The following is a 12,097-nucleotide window of genomic DNA, read 5'->3' on the forward strand; positions in this document are numbered from 1 at the left end:
AAACAATGTTCTTTTATTTCTAATAAATTATTATAATCTAAATTATCAAGAAACGAGTATTTTTATAAGAATTATACTACGACAATAATTAAACTAAGGGAATAATCAACAATAAAAAGATCTAGGGTCATAGGTTCACCAATAATTAATACTCTGGGATAAAACATAACAATCAATTATCATGCATAAATTAACCAGATTATAAAGGACTTTCGCTACGTATTATAATCACATAATTAATCTATCGATATTAAATCGCATCTCTCGAATCTTGACTTAACCATTTATAAATTAACCTGTCTATTAAAACTAAGCCAAAACATCAATTCAAATCTCTCGAATCTCGAATCAATATTGCATAATTCCTATTAACTAAATCCTAGTTAAAGTCTAACAGCTAACCACCGCCTCACAAACAAAAGTTATTGGGCTTTAAATTGCTGTGCCCAACTAACAAAATCACGCTACCATGCTGTCCGCTCGATCAGGCCCAGTCAGATTTGTAGAAGACTTGATTATTAGGCTTTTTGTCTTTGGGTCTTCAACCTTGGTTTTATCTGATCCTTGTCTTTTATGCAATTGATTTTTAGCTCTTAATTACTCCTTCACCAAACTGAGCCCTTAATCACCAAATTAAATTATTTTAGTTCGGCTATGAGCTTAAAATATAAGGTTATAAAATACAATCTGACTCCAATATCTTCGTAGTGACTCATAAGCTCAGGAATTGTCATAAATCTGCAAATTCCTATAAAATAATATCAATTCTACAAAAACACTAAAAAACGTATATTAGTGATATAAATAGCTCCGCAGAGCTCAAATAAGCACAAATATGACCGCGGGACGGGGAATAAAAATATATATATATAATAGACTCATCACATAGAGAAATGGAGCAAGTTTTAAAAACGGAGGGAGTATTAACCTAAATTTTCCAAATTAATATGAAAGTATTTAACCTCCGTTAGCTAAGGATTAGTTACTATTTTAGGAGATTATTTGTGAGATATAAAATATTTTAAAGTTCCAATTTCTACTCTTTTTATCTTCGAAGTGAAATAGAATGCCCTTATAGCTTAATCTCCATGAGAAAGGCTTTCAATGGCACTTTTACTGTAGGTGGTGGTTATGGACGAGAAAACGGAAATAAGGCTGTGGTCGAGGGGCACTGTGACCTTGTAGCTTATGGCCGCACCTTTCTAGCCAACCCAGATTTGCCTAGAAGATTTGAGCTCACTAGCATAGAGAGACATCCTATACATACTTCTCATCCTGTTGTTGGCACACTGACTATTCTTTTCTTGAAGATGTAATGTAGTCTATTATATTTTTAAATGATGCAAATCAAATGCATAGTAATTACGTTCTTTAATTTGTTGAGTCGTCTATATATTAATCATGAGATTGAGTGGCGTCAATCCAAAGTTACGCATGGTTATTTAATTTACTACCTCTGTTACACATTATGTGTAACTTTAAGGCTTGGCACAGACTCCTAGGCAAAAAATGAAAATGGTTGTTTAAGAAAGTTAAGTGAATGTAATTAAGTAAGAAAATAGATAAACTGAAAAATTAATTAACTACCACAGCCAGTCTGCCACCACCAACATCCAACCCCCTACCCACCATCCTTATCAGCACCATCCAACCACCACATCCCACTTAACCACCTGAAACTCACCATTGACGACCCATATGAAATCCCACCACTGTTTTACCCGACCTTAACCACCATTACTTCACCCGACTCAAACCACCGCTAGCCTACCCGACCTCAACCACCGCTACTCTACTCGTAAACTACCAACACCCAAAATCCACCCAGGCCACCCACTTAAAACCTACCTCACCAACCCTGCACTCAAAACCCACACTTGCTCACCTGAAAAACATGTGAAACCCAACCAAGACCAACCCACTTGTGCCCCAAAATGATAAAAAAAACATCCAATTTGGATTCAAACCCACCAGATCTAAACAATTTCACTAAAAAAATTAAAAAAAAAAATATAGAGAAAGAAGAATATGCAGTAATGGGAGATCGAACAATCTTCACGCCATTATTAGCGTTGAGGTTAATGAGAAGGTGTGGTGGAGGATGAGTAATAGGGTTGTTCGATCTCCCGTTACTGCATATTCTTATGGAAAGTTGCACGTAATGTGTAATGGATAAATAGCAAAAGATGCACATAATATGTAACGGAAGTAGAAGTTGTTTAATTATTTACATAAATAAATTAACATATGCATCATATAGATGAGTTTTAGAGAAATCTAAATATTTATCTTTATTTAACAAGTTATAATTAAGATTCTCACTTTCTTAGGAATTACTCTAGAATAATGCATGGTCTATGCATTCGGGTGAACCATGTGCATGGTGAACCCAGTTAAATATAAAAAAGGTAGAAAGAACATTAAGTGTTTGAAAAAAAACATGTTTGTTTTTAACAAAGAACATGCATTACTAAAGAACATAAAGACATTACAAAAGTAATATGATAAAAAATTTATTAAAATTTCATGAAAAATTACACTACATTAGCGGAAAATTTCTTTACCGAATATATCATTTCTCCAAAAATAGTTTTCTCTCTCTCCAAAATTCAACTTTTCATAATAATTTTCGTTTTCTCTCTCTAAATTTATTTTTAACTAAAAAAATTCAAGAATTCATTTTCAAATTAAATTTTGAATTATAAATTTCAAAATTCAAAAGAACATTAATTAAAGAACATACGTTAAAGAACATAGGTTCAAGAACAAATTAAAAGTTAAAGAACATACGTTAAAGAAAAAATTAAAAGTTAAAGAACATACTTTAAAGAACTCATTACCTCAAAGAACATACGACTATACGAGCCAATCAAAAAAATAATAATAAAAAAAATGACATACCAGCAAAATTCAAAGAACATACGAGCCAAATTCAAAGATCATATTTTGTATTATTGAAACCCAAAAAACATGTTTAATCAACATATGTTAAAGAACATAAGTATATATAGAAGAACATATTATCAAACATATATAGGTATGTTCTTTGTCATACACGATATGTTTTTTTGTCAAATAACAGTATATTCTCTCCGCCTGCTAAGTACACTATGCGTATGGTGCACCTGGGTGTATAATACTATTTTCAACTTTAGAGTAAATTTATCTTTTAGAATCCTAGAGAGTTGAATGATAAAAATTTTGTTTGATGAGCTTTTGAGGGAATTAAACCAAACACATAACTGCACATTTTGTGCATCTTGTTGACTGCGATTGACAAGAAACACTCAATTTCTGCGAGACTTGAGATCTATCCTGGTTATTTTTTGTTACTTAAATCCATATTGTCAAGTCATCAATTATTCTTGTCATTTATTAAATATGGAATGAAATAATGTTTATTGATGATAAATTAATAATGTTAACTGATGTATTTATCATTTAATGAAATTTTTTATATTGAAATCAATATTATTGAGTTAATGATTTATAAGGATAAATTAAAGGACTTTTTGTCAAAAACTACCTAATAAAAGCAAGATTTTGTGAGAAACTACCTAAATAAAAAAAATTATTGTAATAAACTACCTAATAAAGGTAAAATGTTGTAAAAAACTACTTAAGAAAAGGTAAAATGTTATAAATTACTACCTGGCCTATACCGGATTTCCACCAGTTACCAACCTCAAAATACTTTTTAAAACCACCACTTTCATTCCCAAAACCAATACAACTTGCTTGAAATTGCCTCCACCATACCTAAATTAAACCACCTTTCAACCCCAACACCACCACCTCTAACCCCAAAAACTACCATCATGAACCACTAATCTACTCTCACCAACTTGGAATATCCTCCAACCACTTAGAAAACAACCTTATCACCTTGAAAACCAACCCTCATGATAGTCTCAGAGGTGTTTTAAGGTAGATCAACATCATAAATTAAGTCAACAATGGAAATTCGGTCAAAGGTAATATCTTACAACATTTTACCTTTATTAGGTAGTTTCTTTCAACAATTTTTTTATTAGATAGTTTCTCACAAAATTTTGGTTTTATTAGATAGTTTCTTACAAAAATTCCTAAATTAAAATATAATTTTAGGCCACGACAATGAGGCTTAACAATACATCAATCGATCTTTGTTATTGGTACATTGATACAACATGAGTACACGCATAATTATTTATTCATATAGTACATACATAACAGTAGTAAAAATATGATACATGCTTAATTAAGTGTCTCTAAAGCCGGCTAATGAAGCCATAATATGTACATGATCAGAGAATAATTATATTGAAGTGTTATTATAAGCTAAGGAAACAACCATTTTAAAGTTACACAAGTGCATATTGCAAGACTCCGACTATATATCGGGCTGTATATATATCATCGTCCAAAATCAAGCTTCCGATAACACTAAAAGCCTGTTTTGTTCATCTTAATTCCAGTTCAATTCAGTTCAGTTCAGCTCCAATCAATTTAGTATTTCAATTCACTTCAATTCAGTTCCTAATTTCCTTCTGTCATAAACAATTCGTTCTAGCTCTATTCAGTTCAGTTCAACTCATCCCCAATCAGTTCAGTCCCAATTAGTTCAATTGTTTTCAGTAAATCGGAATAGGCCCTAAGGGTGCTAGACTTGTACTTGAGGAGGCCCTTGTCGTTTTTTATTCCGTCCACTTTATTGACCTCATGCGTGCTGGTAATCAACGATTCAACATTACTAATTATAAAAGTTGGTGTAATAGTAAAGCATTAAGGTGTTGTTGATTCTGTTTTTATGTATAGCTTGAGAATTCAGATCCCAATCATTCTGAAAAGCTACCATTTTCTTTTTGAAGGAATCGGAATTATTCCCCCTAGCTAACTATGGCTTGCTCCATAAATTTGAGTCATGCTACTTTTGGAACCATTTGAATCGCAATAAGAAAAAACCTAGCCTCATCCGTCCCCTTGTTTAGTTCGCTCTCTTGTTTATTGTACACTTTTCTAATGGCTCCATATAGATTTTGTATTCCTAGTACAACGTTTTTTCAGTTGTACCAGTAGCAGGCTCTAGGCTGTTATAGTTAAATTACCTCCGAATCTAATGGTTCTTTTCATTGATCCTTGAAAAAGGCGGTCCTTAGAAGCTGAAGGAGTGTCATTAAGGAAAGTGGCTCGGTACTTTCCATTGTATTTTACGTTGTCTTGATAAGCCCATACATATAATTCTTCGGCATCTATACCTAAGGTCACCCATTATTGCGTGTTACTAATTTTGAGGTGTACTAAAGCCTATTCGGCTCCTGTTAAAGGGGGGTTTCGAGTTGATTGTAAGGTACAAGCCCTAGTTGGGGCTTCTACTTGATTGCGCAATCTTGTTAGAAACTTGAGTAGCCCGTAACATGTAGGGGATGATTTATCGGCTACATAAGGGAAAATGGTAGAATTCCAAAATGACTAGACATAATTCAAAACTTTTTATAAAACTGATGAAAAAAATTATTTTCTTAATATTTTCGAGTTAGTAATTTGTGTACCATAATATGACTTATATCAGCCGTTGAGTTAGCATTTTTACAATATTCAAGTTTTTTTTAGGAAAGTTACAAAACCAAGCAAGTTTAAATTAATTAAAATTAAATTTTTTGAAATGAATTGGTTACTCTAAATAATCATTATTTATAAACATTTATACACTAATTTAATTTATAATTGCTCTATAATATCTAAAATATACTTCATATATATACTATATATGTATTGTACATATATCTCATGTGTATTGAATGTCTATATATATTTGACACTTAAAAATATGTACTTTAAGTAGTTTTTTTTTTTAAAAAAAAGAATAATTGTATAATCTCAATTACATAATAAATAATATAATTTTGAATCATTACTTTTATCTCTATCAAATTTTATACCTTATACTTTAAAATTTAATTAAATATGATCAATTGATTCCATTACATTGAACTTAGTCCCCCTTACATAGGGATGTAATGTGTCGGATCTAAATCGAGTTTTACAACATCTAGATCTAGATAACGTACTTGCATTTTTAGAGGTATATGCAATTTCTTATAATGAAATCAGAAGAGACATAATGCTTCTCCTTGCTTTTTGTAGTTAACACAAAATGCTATTCCTTATTGATGGTTTTTCTAATTCCCATCAAACTTTATAAAAGTAATAACAATTTACCACTAAAGAAAAAAAAAACACTCATATTCTAATGAGCTTTCTTGTATAGATATTATGGTTTCTTTTGTTTCTATGATGATATAGGTTTTCTTATCAAACTTCAATGCCTTGATAATGGTAACACCACCTAGTTCTTTATATAATGTATTTACCATAAATTTTAAATCTTAGAAATTCAAAGCTAAGCTAGGGAAATTTTTTTTTTTACAATGGTATTAAAGCCAAAATATTTTATTTATGGCTATTTAGTTTTATATAATGTATTTACCATTAATTTTTTATTAGGTTTACTTAGTCATCAATTCTTCTTGTCTTTATTTTATTAATATGGAATGAAATAATGTTTATTGATACGATAAAAAATAACGTTTACTGATGAATTTGTTATTTGAAATTACTGATATTGAAATCAATGTTATTAATTTATAAGGTTTAATTAAAAAATTATTTTTAGATAAGGAGAATGAGGCTTAACATTACCATAGTTTGTGCAGCAGCCTAATAAGAAGCCCAGTATATTTCAGGAAATTCCCTCCACACTCTAGACCTATCGAATAACACCATCACCGGAAATATTCCTCGAATCTTCAATTTTATCATCTTCTTCATCAAATCACAATGGCAGGATTGGAGCAATCATCGCAACATTCTTCTATCTCCTCGTGGTCTCCGCCATAGCTCAAGTTCCCACTAGAGCTCCGACAGCATCTCGATGTCACCACAAACTCTCGCCGCAACTCCTTCTACCATGGCCGCAACTCCCAAAAACTTCTCTCTCCTCATGGTCTCGATTTGGTGGTGAAATTGTGGCGATTTGGTGCAATTTGGTGGCGATTTAGTAGTGGCGATGTTGTAGAATACGAAAACACGAGAAACGAACCATGGGTTTAGAGCCGAGGGTTTAGGGGTTTGCTAGTGTAGCCTCCATTGATGTATGGATGGTAGGTGGTGGAGACAAAGGAAGAGAGTGTGTAAAGGGATGAGAGAGATGATGGAAAAGTGGCAGAGGGTTTACCTTTGTTGAGAACCAAAACGCATACTATGTTGGATTATTATTACATCTGATTTTTTTTTGGATGAAATGGTTAATGATGTGGATCAGCCAACAAAATACCAATATCAACCAACTAAAATAACATATCAGCCAATTGATGTCTGATATCAGTCAACAGTAGGAACATATATTAAGACATCAATAAAAACGTATAAGCTAACAAAAGGAACATGTTAGCAAAAATAAAAATAATAAAAAAAACAAAACAAAACAAAAACTAAATCAACATATTAGCCAATAAAAGGAACATATCATTAGCCAACAGAAGGAATATATCAGCCAACAAATGAAGCATATCAACCAACAAAATGATGAATCAACAAACAAAAGCAACAGGTAAGCTAACAAAATAAACACAATACATTGGCCAACACAATGAAACAAATAAGTCAACAATTAAAATATACATATCAACCAACAAAATAAAGATATCAGCCAACTAAAGAAAATATCAGCCAACTGATGTCTTATAGCAGCCAACAAAAGAAATATATCAAAAAATAAATTACAAAAAATATATTAGTTAACAAAAGGAATATATTAGGTGACACAAAAACCATATCAGCCAACAAATGAAACATATTTGACTAAAACATATTCGACTCCTATTAAAGGGGGGTTTCAAGTTGATTGTAAGGTGCAAACCCTAGTTGGGGCTTCTACTTGATTGTCCAGTCTTGTTTAAAAACTTGAGTAGCCAGAACATCGTTTGTTAGCTCAAATGTTACTGTGTCGTAAGCTAGGGTTTCTCCGTCTTATACTGTGTTGTTGCTAATGGTGGGACAACAACCATCATCAACATAACCATCATCATCATGCACCACCATTGGTGCTGTTAACAATTTTTTATTTTAAATGTTACTTTGATTGTAATATAACTTACAAAAAAAAAAAAAATTATGATAACATGTATTTCGCATACTAACTTGTGACAATTATATATAATTGAAAATAAAAACACGATGATTCATATTGAGTTTTAAACGAAAAAGATCAGGTCATCTTAGAAAAGGTATTAAAAGTTTTCACTAAAGCTTTATAACTTGTTTTCAACTAAAAAAAATACGAAGTAATAATATTTAGGAAAAATTGATTCTAATAATTCCATCTTTGGCCCGTTCACTTTAGATTATTATTTAATAACCCCACCTTAATTTATAGGGGATCTTGTTTCCCAAAAAAAAATTTATATGGGATCTTGTTCTATTGGTCCCTTATGATCGGTAACCTGTACATTGGGTAATAAACACTTTTTTTTTATATATAATTTGAGTGACATGTGTCACTAAATACTTGGTAAATATATATATAAAAAAAGAAATCTAGAATAGAAAATTTGGTCAAAAACCTAGGGTGAGTGAGTCTCGCACTAGGGTTTGTGAGTGAATGCATAAAATTCTTCAATTTTCTTCCAAATTCTTGACTGATTCTTCTCAATTTCTTGCTATTTTTTCTTGTTTCCTCGTGATTGTAATCATGGGGGAGGAATTAATCAAAGACTTGGAAAAACTTCGTTTGACAGAAGCCAAGGGAGAGGTGTTAGGAGGTGATTATGTCGAAATTGTGAGTGAGGATACGATGACCAAATTAAATCTCACGCTCATGGGAAAACTATGGACTGTGAAACCGTATAATATCGAGGCGATGAAAAAAAACCTTAACGAATGTGTGGAGATTAAAAGAGAAGTTTGCAATTAGGGTTGCAGAGACAAATTTATTTGTTTTTCAATTCTTCTTTGAGGAAGATAAAGAACGAGTTCTAGAAGGTAGACCATGGTATTTTGATGAAAAATTATTGCTTTTACAAGAAGTTTTGGGAGATGAACAACCATCAGAGGTAACTTTCAAGCATACTCCTATGTGGGTTCGGTTACTGGACGTGCCTTTCAATAATAAAAGATCGCTGGAGGTAATGTATGATGTGGGGGAGTTTCTTGATGGCTTCCTAGAAGCTGATGATGCTGACCCTTTGGGCTGGGGTGATTGTATGAGGATAAATGTACTAGTGGATATCAATAAACCCTTGAGAAGGGGGTTGTTCTTAGCGATGGGAAAGAATCAATCTCGTTGGATTGATTTGAAGTATGAAAGACTAGCCGGCTTTTGTTTTTTCTGTGGAAGATTGGAGAATATTGAGAGAGAGTGCCAATTCAAAGAGAGTTGTGAAGATGATACAACAAAGATGGTTTATCAATATGGTCCATGGCTTAGAGCTTCTCCGAAGAAAAGAGTGAGGGTGGACATGGCTGAAAGAGAGGGGGAAGAAGAATATATAAACAAGTTGAGACTTGCGTCCAAAACAAAGAAGGTTTCTTCTTCTAGTGATCCTGATGTCATCAAACTTGGTCCTGTAGGGGCAGCAAGAAGGTTGGCATTCTCGTCACCAAACTCTAAGGACAATATAGATGAGTTGAAGAGTCCAAGGAGTAAACAAGCTGAACTCATTGCTATAGCTGATAGTAGGTGATAAAATGGTCCTAAGAGTAGTTGGGACTTCTATGATTGAGGAAGGGGAGATACAGGAACCGAAGGGTCAATATCGAGCTGAAAAAGAGTCTCGTGAAGTGATTAAACATCCATAAGAATTGGGGTCGGGGGGGTTGTCCGAATCTTTTAACAAGATGAGGAATTGATGTATGATACTCCTATGATGTTGTCTGATCAGAAGGAGGGGGTAGGAATTGACTTAGAGGAAAATTTGGGGGGGAGGGGAAGGTAATGAAAAGATAGAGCCAAAAAGAAGAGGGGGTTGTAGGTTTTAATCATAAAAAACTGAGAAAGGTTAGGATCATACAAGGAGAAAAAAAGGGTAATATGAGAATAGGGGAGAGTTTATTGCCAGGTGGGAAAAGAGGGAATAGAAAGTTGGAGGAAGAGGAGAGTGACCTGATGATGGAGGGAGATGATACTGATGATATGAATAAAAGACGCAATGTAGCACTAGTAGAAAAAAGCAAATTGGCACCGGTTCAAAACCCCCCTACGCCACCGTTTTGAACCGTTAAGTATTTGAGGGATGCCAATTCATCCAACAAATGCCACCGGTTCAAAACCGGTAGGAAAACCTATTATTGGCACCGGTTACCGGTGGCAAAAATATTCCTGGGGGTTTTTTTTTGGTATTAAAACTTATTGGCACCGGTTAACCGGTGCCATTTCATGTAATTTTTTTTTCCTGTTTTTTCTGCAATAATAATAATAAAAAAAAACCTGTTTTTCATGCAATAATAACCTGTTTTTCCTGCCCTTATAATTGATATTAACAAAAATAATTATCATTAATAATTATCAATAATAATTATAATTATTATTATAATTATCATTAATAATCATCAATATTAATTAAAATTAATAATAATTATAATTAATAATAATAATAATAAGAATTGAAATAAGAACAACAATACATATATAGATATAAATATTCCCAAATGCAATATAATAAATAAAAAGTGTCAGATATATATACAAACAATACTAATTAATTAATGAATAATGTAGTTAAAAAGTTAACAAAATATAAATTCAAATAGAAGTGAAATTTACAAGTTAAAGGTGATAAAAGACGCTAACATATCTCGAACTTCATTAAGTTCCTTACTTGTCAACGGACCATCCTTTTGTACCTTGCAAAACTTGAAATACGTAAAAAAAAATATGTTAGAATTAATTAATTAGGTTAAACATTATGTATTTTCTATTTGTTTCTCATAACATGTCTATATTACCTCGTATTAGGTGTCTAAGGCTTGAAATTGCATCAAAAGAGCATTTTACTAATTTTTAAGACGCATTTTATCAAAAATGGTCCAAATATGGCCTATATGACTTCTACTTTGACCATTTTCTATATTTCTTATCAAATGAACTATTTATTTCTCATAACATGTCAATATTACATAGTCTTAGGTGTCTATGTCTTGAAATCACATCAAAAGAGCATTTTACTAAGTTTTAAGATGCATTTTATAAAAAATGGCCCAAATATGGCCTATATGACTTCTACTTTGCCCATTTTCTACATTTCTTATCAAATGAACTATTTCTTTTTCATAACATGTCAATATTACCTAGTCTTAGGTGTCTAAGGCTTGAAATCACATCAAAAGAGCATTTTACTAAGTTTTAAGACGCATTTTATCAAAAATGGCCCAAATATGGCCTATATGACTTCTACTTTGACCATTTTCTACATTTCTTATCAAATGAACTATTTCTTTCTCATAACATGTTAATATTACATAGTGTTAGGTGTCTAAGGCTTGAAATCACATCAAAAGATAATTTTCACTAAGTTTTAAGACGCATTTTATCAAAATGGTCCAAATATGACCTATATGACTTCTATTTTGCCCGATTTCTACATTTCTTATCAAATGATCTATTTCTTTCTCATAACATATCAATATTACCTAGTATTGGGTGAATAAGGCTTGAAATCACATCAAAATAGTATTTTATTAAGTTTTAGGACGCATGTTACCCGAAATGGCCCAAATAAGGCCTATATGACTTCTACTTTGCCCATTTTCTATATTTCTTATCAAATGAACTATTTCTTTCTCATAGCATGTCAATGCTACCTAGTTTTAGGTGTCTAAGGCTTGAAATCACATAAAAAGAGCATTTTATTAAGTTTTAGGACATACCTCACCAAGCTGTAGACTATCCGTACATTGAGTCACTATATCAAGCATGAATCTCATCACATACAAGCCACAATCAACTCCATTATCTTGTTGTGCGCACTAGCATAGGACGGACAAATCAAATGAGTCAAACATGCATAGCTAATTATCAATAATTTACACAATGTTTATTAAGATAATCACAATATCGTGT

At 32.1% G+C, this 12,097-nt stretch overlaps 1 pseudogene; it reads right to left on the bottom strand.

The window, feature by feature from the left end:
* Nucleotides 1-4,563: 4,563 nt before the first annotated feature.
* On the bottom strand, nucleotides 4,564-8,226 carry LOC145590194 (antiviral protein MAP-like; annotated as a pseudogene).
* Nucleotides 8,227-12,097: the final 3,871 nt, after the last annotated feature.

Source organism: Chenopodium album, chromosome 17, assembly GCF_948465745.1.
Source record: "Chenopodium album chromosome 17, dcCheAlbu1.1, whole genome shotgun sequence".
In the NCBI taxonomy this organism is placed as follows: domain Eukaryota; kingdom Viridiplantae; phylum Streptophyta; class Magnoliopsida; order Caryophyllales; family Amaranthaceae; genus Chenopodium; species Chenopodium album.